The 7,895-nt window shown below is 47.2% G+C and overlaps 1 pseudogene; it reads right to left on the reverse strand.

Annotated features, from left to right (window-relative positions):
* Nucleotides 1–6,659, reverse strand: part of LOC125759495 (uncharacterized) — a 65,142-nt pseudogene extending 58,483 nt beyond the window's left edge.
* Between the last annotated feature and the right edge of the window lie 1,236 nt (nt 6,660–7,895).

Below are 7,895 nucleotides of genomic sequence, written 5' to 3' on the forward strand. Positions count from 1 at the left end.
CGCTTTTTTTTTTTTTGTCGAGGCGACACTTTCCATGTAGACTTTGTTGTCAGCGCAGGACTTCCATCACAGTAATAAGTTAAACGTGAATGAAGATAAAACGGTCGCCGTGAAGCAGGTTAGAGGCGCGTCCGCTGAACTGTGACTGGCCGCTCATGCCGCTTGCCAAGGTTAACATCACAAAAATCTCGTGAATGGCATAATATTTCCTGCTGTACAAGGGATGGACAAGTCAGTAAGAGATTTTGGCGGCACACGCAATGCGACGGATAAGCAGTAGCTCGCTCCAGCTGGCGGCGGCGGCCTCAGCCGGTGGCTCGGCGCCGGTATCGTCGCTAGGCCTACCGCTTCGAAACAGCAGTGTACGGTTAATAGCCCACACTCATAAAGAAGTTCAGCTTTGCTACCGCTGTTGCCCGCTTTACGATGCGTTCACAATAATATAGGGAAATCCCGGCGGCGGAGTTGGCTGCGATGCCGGCACGGCCGAGTTTTCGCCGTGCGCTCCACGGCGCGAGCTGTACACAGCATGCATTTATAATATTGGCTTGTATTACAGGTCTAGTTCATGCTAGACGCTTGACAGTCGTCGTCGCATTTGGTGAGAGGTCAGTTTAGGTCTCCCTATATACTAAAGCGATCTCTGTTGAGCCCGGAAAGGACGTTGTATCCAATCTGTCGTCGCTGGCGGCGATCGCCCCAGCAAGGGGATCGAGCTCGCGTTATATGAACTTTTTGCTGTCGCTGATCGGTCCATCGTTCGCGCAGCAAGGTTATTATGACGCAATAGGGCACTGCTAAACCACGATGCATCATGCACAGGCAGTTCACAAACAGGCTGAACAAGAAAGTGCACGGTAGTTGCCTCTCTGTCCGACTTCGTTGACTGTCGCGCACATTCCTGTCGGAGCTTGAAATCCTTTGGGAACACGTAAAATCCGAGTCCTTTTGCTTCAGGCTCCTGTTGTAGCATCCCAGCACACAGCACGTCAACACAACCATCTCAATTCATCGAAATAAGGCCGCTAAAGCTCGTTAATCCAGCTCGCCGATGCACCAGCTGTAGGCAGCTGAACGTACCGAGTACTACAAGTACCGGCATGCACTGCGGCAGCGGTGGCGTAGTGCAACTCGCGGTGAGATCGGTCTATTGTTTGTCGCTTTGATTTAGCAATTCCCTAATTTGTCTCGTTCAATGGTTCGTGCGATATGAGGTCGTGATGTAATTTTTATTTTGAATAAGTTATAATAGAAAGAGATACAGGTAATGATAATTCACAGTACGGCTGAAGAGAACTAACCACGTGAGGTGTGTTGACTAAATTGTTGTATGTATAAAGAACATGTCATATTTGGGCGTATAATTATTATTTTGGAAAAACAATTCTGTTCGATTGATGATAACATTTCTTTTTGCGCTTGCGTCCGCTGCCGTTTAGTGAGCGCACTAGATCGTTACGAAGTCGTGACGTACTTCCTGAGGCCATATTTCACGGAGTGTCCTCTCTCAACTTTTTAATTTCTCTATGGACAACTTTTCTTGTCAACGAAGTGAAGGCTACTGCCCATGAATGTAGTCCCACATTGAGTCTGCATTTCAGCGCCAAATACAAATAATGCGCCTTCATTTTGTACGTGTAGCTTCCTGGGATAGGACGCAGTTCACATCGGTGAGATATTTCTACTTGTTTTACTTGATGCTTTGTCACTTTGCCTTGTTGCACGCGTCAAAAAGTCGCGCCTTTTGACACGGAAGTGTTTTATGCCGGGGTTCACCAAGACTTTCATGACGCATTTCCGTCCCGGAAATACGTGAACAAATTGAATGCGATCTGATGGAAAAGAAACAAAACTATAAAAATGTTCCGTTGTCAGGATTCCAAACCATGACCTCTAGCTCTGCGACCGTGGCTGGTGGTTAGCCCACCGAACTATCGCCAATTTTTTTTCTTCTTTATTACGCATAGTTTTCAATTTCATGTCGCAAACATACATATTCAACACACAAAATACAAACAACACGCATAACAATGACGGTGCTACTTAAAAAGGTGAACCTGTCGAAGATTTAAAAGCGCTTCAATGAAATCAGGTCATCCAACATAAACATCCATAATGGTGGTTCTTCCTGAACTCGTTAGGTTTCTCTTAAATATATTGCATATTCGAAGAAATACTCTCTAACACAACCAGCATGCATACCAGCATAACTGTGTCTTAGGGGAAACATGTTGTGTTAGGGGAAGGAAGCGAATAACATAGGGAGTAAACGGTAATTCTTTGTTTAAAGTGCGTTGAAGAATGTTCCATCAAACGACTGCGTCCCAACAATCCAAAAATATGTGTTCTATCGTTTCTGGTTTGTTGCATATCATACAATTTATACTCCAGTGGACGAAGAGTCCTTTTTGCTCTAGCAGAGGATTGGGAGAAAGTGTCTTGCTATGTAGTTCAAAGAACAATGACTTTTTACGCCCTTACTGGTATCTTCTTTACCCTCTTTAGAACATTCCCTTCGGATGCAATTTCATAAACTGCATGATACATTGGCACAGGTAGCATAACTTCTATAAGATATTTATATATCTTTCTCGTGCGATTCCACTCAAATATTCTAATGAAAATAGTGCTTCAAGATGTGGAAAAGAAGACAGAACTTCATGGAGAAAACTGCGAATGCTTGGTCTAGTTATAGCCTTAGTTGATACTATAAAACCGGGTAGAGTCGCGCAAGCTTGTTTTTATGATTGCTCTCAAAATTCGTTGGTTTGATCTCTAAAAATACAAGCATGCTCACGGTTTGATTTAGGCATGAGTGAAATAAGCCTACACCGCCACCTTCGACCGGTAAAAAGAGATTTGTACGTGTTGTTCGTTCCCAAGTTGAACCCTACACAAAAACCGCGAAAACTCTGTGCAACTACTCCACATATACACGAGACTTGCACAACATGTTGATACATTTGTAAGATCTGGGATGGGTTCACACAAGGGAGGGAGGCCTCGCCCCTCCGTCCTGATCAGGGCGGAGGTGTGAGGCCGCCCTCCCTTGTGTGAACCTCTCCACTCCCCGCTACGGTCGAATCCAAAAGACGACATGCTTCACAATGGACGATGAAATGTAAAAAAAAAACATGGCTGATCCCTCCGTGATAGGAATCGATATAACACGAAAGAGATACGTGTCTTCACAGAAGTAGTGCTTATTGTGTAGTGATATATGAGAGCTTGTACAATGTCTATTCGTATTTGGCAGCTATAGCACTGTTTCACATGGATGCACCCATGTTGACAGCATGTCGCTATCGCGACGACTAACGCCCATGATCATGATTAAACCGTTATGGTAGCTGACGGTGTGAACATAAATTTGGACACAGCGAATCGTGAATCCCGCGTAAGGATGATATCAACAATCTCATAATCAACACTGGTACCCGGTATGCACTTCTTCAAAGTGTCGTCAATTAAGGTGAGAAACGGCACGGTGTGCGCTTTCTAGTAATGGGTAGCCGACGCCTTTGCTCATGCATACATAACGCACACTGCGCTTCAGCAACACGGGAGGTAGATGTTCGTAGCCTGAGCCGCAAACACGTGCGTTCCGCTGGCCTCTGTCTCGCAGGCGCTGCTCTCGCTCCACCAAGGCACGACATTCGCCCGTCAAAATCGCGTCCTTTCTGCAACGAATATTGCAGCAGTTTTGTTAGTCGGTGCTCTCGCAATCGAAGCAGTCGGCGGCGGAGAAATCCCGTTGGTGCACGTGGAAGCCGCACTACTGCGATGAGCCGACGCACACTAACACGAAGCCAAAGGCAAAGAAAGTAACTGCGTGAAGGGTGCGGCGGCGACGCCAGCGCGGCCAGTCAACCTCTCTGGTATCGAGACGCTTTAACCATGACCTCCGATATCGCGTGCAATCTCGGAGTAAGTGCTAGTAAGTGCCGATCGTGAAGCATTACTTCTTTTCACATCTCACAGACGGCGGCACCGCCCCGCTCTGCACGCCGCGAAAGAGAATGTGTGAAAGAGGCGTGGGTGAAAGATATAAGGCGAGTTCGCGCCATGTCTAGCATCTCCCAAGTTAGCTTACTCGGTAGGGCGTCAGGCGCTTGCCGTCGCGGCCGCGACGTCGTGGGTTCGACTCCCAGCGCGGGTATCTTCTTCTTGGGTTTTTTCTTTCTCACCCGTTGGCGTCTATTTTATCAACGTCATATCCGTGACGGATGTACTTGGTGGACCCCGGCATAAAACACTTTCGTGTTAAAAAACCTGAAAATGAAGTAATGGCGACCGTCTCTAAACGACCTCCCTTTGGTCCGTGGCTTCCGGAAGTAAAGATGGGAAGCAAATAGTCCTTGGAATGCAACATCAGGTGTGCTTAGGGCCGACATTATCGTTAAAAAAGACACAGTTTCGCCGCAAGGGCGATGCAACGAATGCGATAGCAAGAAACTAATGCTATACGAAGTGAGGCTCGCCAACGGATACTCTCACTTTGAACAGCGCCCCACTTGCAAAGGCGGCCGAAGCAGCGAAGGAAACTAGCGTGCTTCAAGTGTCGAGCTGTGACACTTGATAGTTCGCGCTCATCTTCTGTTTGTTCGTTTAGGGGTGTCCCTTGAGCTCGAGTGACTTTCGTACGCTCCGTAACATGAGCGCGGACTTCACGGTAAAAGCTCGAAACATCCCTCTTCCTCTCACCACGAGAAAACCGCGCGAGCACACAGCGGAAGGGCAAGGTTCTCCCTGCGCAAATATAAGAAGAAGCGAGCGAGCTCGCCGACGAATTTTAAATCCGCCCGCCGCGCTCTTCGCGCCATCTCGCTGGTCACGAAGAAACGCTTATAATCGTCTGCCGTCTCTGAATCATGCCAGCGATAAAGGGTGTGTATATAACGCTAACCGTTAGCTGCATGAAGAACCTGCGCTTTCTGGCGTAGTGGTTAGCGCAACGCGCTGCGGAACGAGATGTCGCTGGTTCGATTCAGCGCTTCGGAAACATTTTTCTGACTTATTTTTCTTTGGGACTTTGATATATTTATATACATACTTATACATATAAGGTTCATGACGGCGGCGACGGCGAAATCCAGCCGAGACTGTCCATATAATTGCTATCGCAATAAAATCTGCGTGGTCATAATCCTTCTCTTTAAAAACTGACGCGGTAGGTCCGACTGCGTAACGGTATGGAGCAAACTTCGCGTCCCATATTCCGTGAATAAGCTGGAGGTTGGGGATTGCCACGCTGCACCCTGGCCCCCTGTCACGCCGTGCAGAGGGCTGTGGCAATAGGAGCTTTGTCCAAATGCTATGAAATGGTGGTCTGAAAAGCACTCAGTGTTTCAGAGTTAGTGATTTCAGTTAATGCACTCAGAACGGACACAGTTGTTGGGAACTAAAAAGCCACACATATAAGCAACGGCAAAGTGTGCGTGTTTAACAACGTGAGTGTGTATAGTGAGAGACCACTAGCCTCTCCGTATTTACATCTGTGCGCGGCTGTGAATTATGTGCTATTGCAGCCGCCGTGAACTAAAGACGTGTAGAATCACGTTTCCCCGGGACGCCGCTCTCGCCATGTATTGTAAACAAGAGAGTGACGGAACGGCCCTCCTCCTCCTCGAGGACCCCGCCTCCATCGGGGCAGTCTGCTCGAGGCTCTGTAACTACGAGCAGCTCAATAAAGTTTCTCTTCCGCCCTCTGATCCTGCGTTCTTGATATGCAACAACAGTCACAAGATTTTATCTGCAGTAAACTTACGCTTAACTGCATGAAATATGAAAACAATTACTAGAGCTGATCAAAACCTTTCCTTCAATAAAAGTTCGATTATAAAAAGACTACCTATGTAAGCGACCTACCTAACTGAGCGTCATTGTCTAAATAGTCGAGCTAATTGACATGACAGGCACATTTGTTTGTGTTCCAGACCTGCTTGCCCGTTGCATTTGGTCAGTCAGTATCTTGGTAACACGCCTCAACAGTCTGACTTATCGGCAAAAGGGCAGGACCAGCCATGTTGAGGTTAGCTGACCTTAACTCTAAGGTCGTAGAGATACGTGAATTCTCTGCAGAGCACATCAGCCAGCATGCTTTCGGGCGCGTTGATTGCCGAACGATGAATGTGGAAGAAAAGAAAGCACATGCAAATACAGATTGGCCTTCTAGAATGCGATCATGTCGGGCCCAATAGGCGCTGCTGTAAATTTTTGAATTGTTTTGTGCAGTCTATTGAGACATGTGTATATAAACCTTCCCCTGAAATTAACTTAAACGAAATGGTAAAACACTATACTAGCTCCGCCGCGTACTCACGGGCAATGATCATGGAGAGCCGCGCGATGGCAATTTACCCGGAGACCTGGCCGGAGACCGTTAGCGTGGGGCTCGTGTAGTTGTACGACGGCCTCAAGCAGATGTCGTGCAAGAGCACGACTGCGGCAACGTCGGAGCGTTCCGGTGGCCCAACGTCGTCGATATCGCCGTCGTCCGGGCGTGTCTTCAGCGGCCAGGGTTATACGTCGTGGCTGATCCGTTCTAGGCCCCAGATCGTGCTGCTGTGCAGCTCCCACGCGGAGCAGTCGTCATCCGGACTTCGTAGCTCGGCCTTCGTGACCCCTTGCACGAGGTTGTCGCGGCGAAGGCGCCGCATGACGGCGTCCATATATTTGCGCGCCTCGTCGAGATTCTCTGCACATACGCGTCCGTTTGCAGTGTGTAGATATTGCATATATGCCTCAAAAGTTCACAAAACAAATGAATAAAGATAAATATGTTCGAAAGCGAATATTTAGAAGCAATGTCCTTCGCACCGACGGTCGCTAAAGAAGTAGTAATCGACATAGTAAAACGTCTCAGGCTGCAGTCAGCGTTCAAATTTAAATTATCGGGATGTAGTCCAAGTAAAATATCTCAGGCTGCATGGAGCCACGCTTCTGTACTCTCCTTGGTCAAGGATTAAGGCAAAAATGATGTGATTAGTCATTCTAACACTGTTGGACACAGTGCTGACCATCATTGTTTACACAAGACAAGAGCGTGCTAGAATTTTTGCGTGGCGCGACCGGCTGCCTTGGAGGGGGCCGTTTTGTGTAGAAAATAGCGGCGGCGCTGCAGCCGACGACTGCAGCGCCGCCGACGACGCAGGCGATGGTGGCTGTTCAGTTGGTGTTCCTGGCACTGGTATGCTGTCAGTTTCAGTTGCCTCGGAACTGACTCCGCTCTCCATTTCGTACATCAGCTGCGAAAATTTAAGAGAAAACAGAAAATTTAATAGATGATACTAAAAATTGATCAGAGAGGCAGTACAATGTAATCTATTCGTCTTAATAGACACGGCCACTTCTTTAGTGAACAAAGTCGTATCTCTTGATAATTATATTGATGAAATGAACCGCACAAATGAGGATAAACTTTCATGATGCAGGACAACATTGACCGATGCAGCAGGGCTGGGCAAAGATACTTTGAAATCGTATCGCGATACGATACAAGATACCCAGGCAAGAAGTATATGAGATACAGATGCAAGATACTTCCGGAACAATTGTATCCCACACGATACTTCCCAATTATATCTTAACATACTTCGATACATTTGCAAATTTGCTCTTATAATAATCAAGCAGGAAACGCTTATGAACAAAAATGTTTACTCGGAAGTTTCTTAACTGCGACCAAGTTTGTTTAATTTTGAGAAAATATCCATTTGCGTACCCAGATTTCTGCCTTACTTGCTCAAGATATATTAGTTTTGTGGGATGCCGTGTCGATGGAAGGACGCATCCCAACATTAACATAACAACTGTTTATTAGCGAAGTAGCAGCAGCGCGGCGAGCATACCGACGCTGCGCTCAGTTGGGTCGCGAAGGAAGGATGACTTCAGAG

This window comes from Rhipicephalus sanguineus, chromosome 8, assembly GCF_013339695.2.
Source record: "Rhipicephalus sanguineus isolate Rsan-2018 chromosome 8, BIME_Rsan_1.4, whole genome shotgun sequence".
Taxonomy (NCBI): Eukaryota; Metazoa; Arthropoda; class Arachnida; order Ixodida; family Ixodidae; genus Rhipicephalus; species Rhipicephalus sanguineus.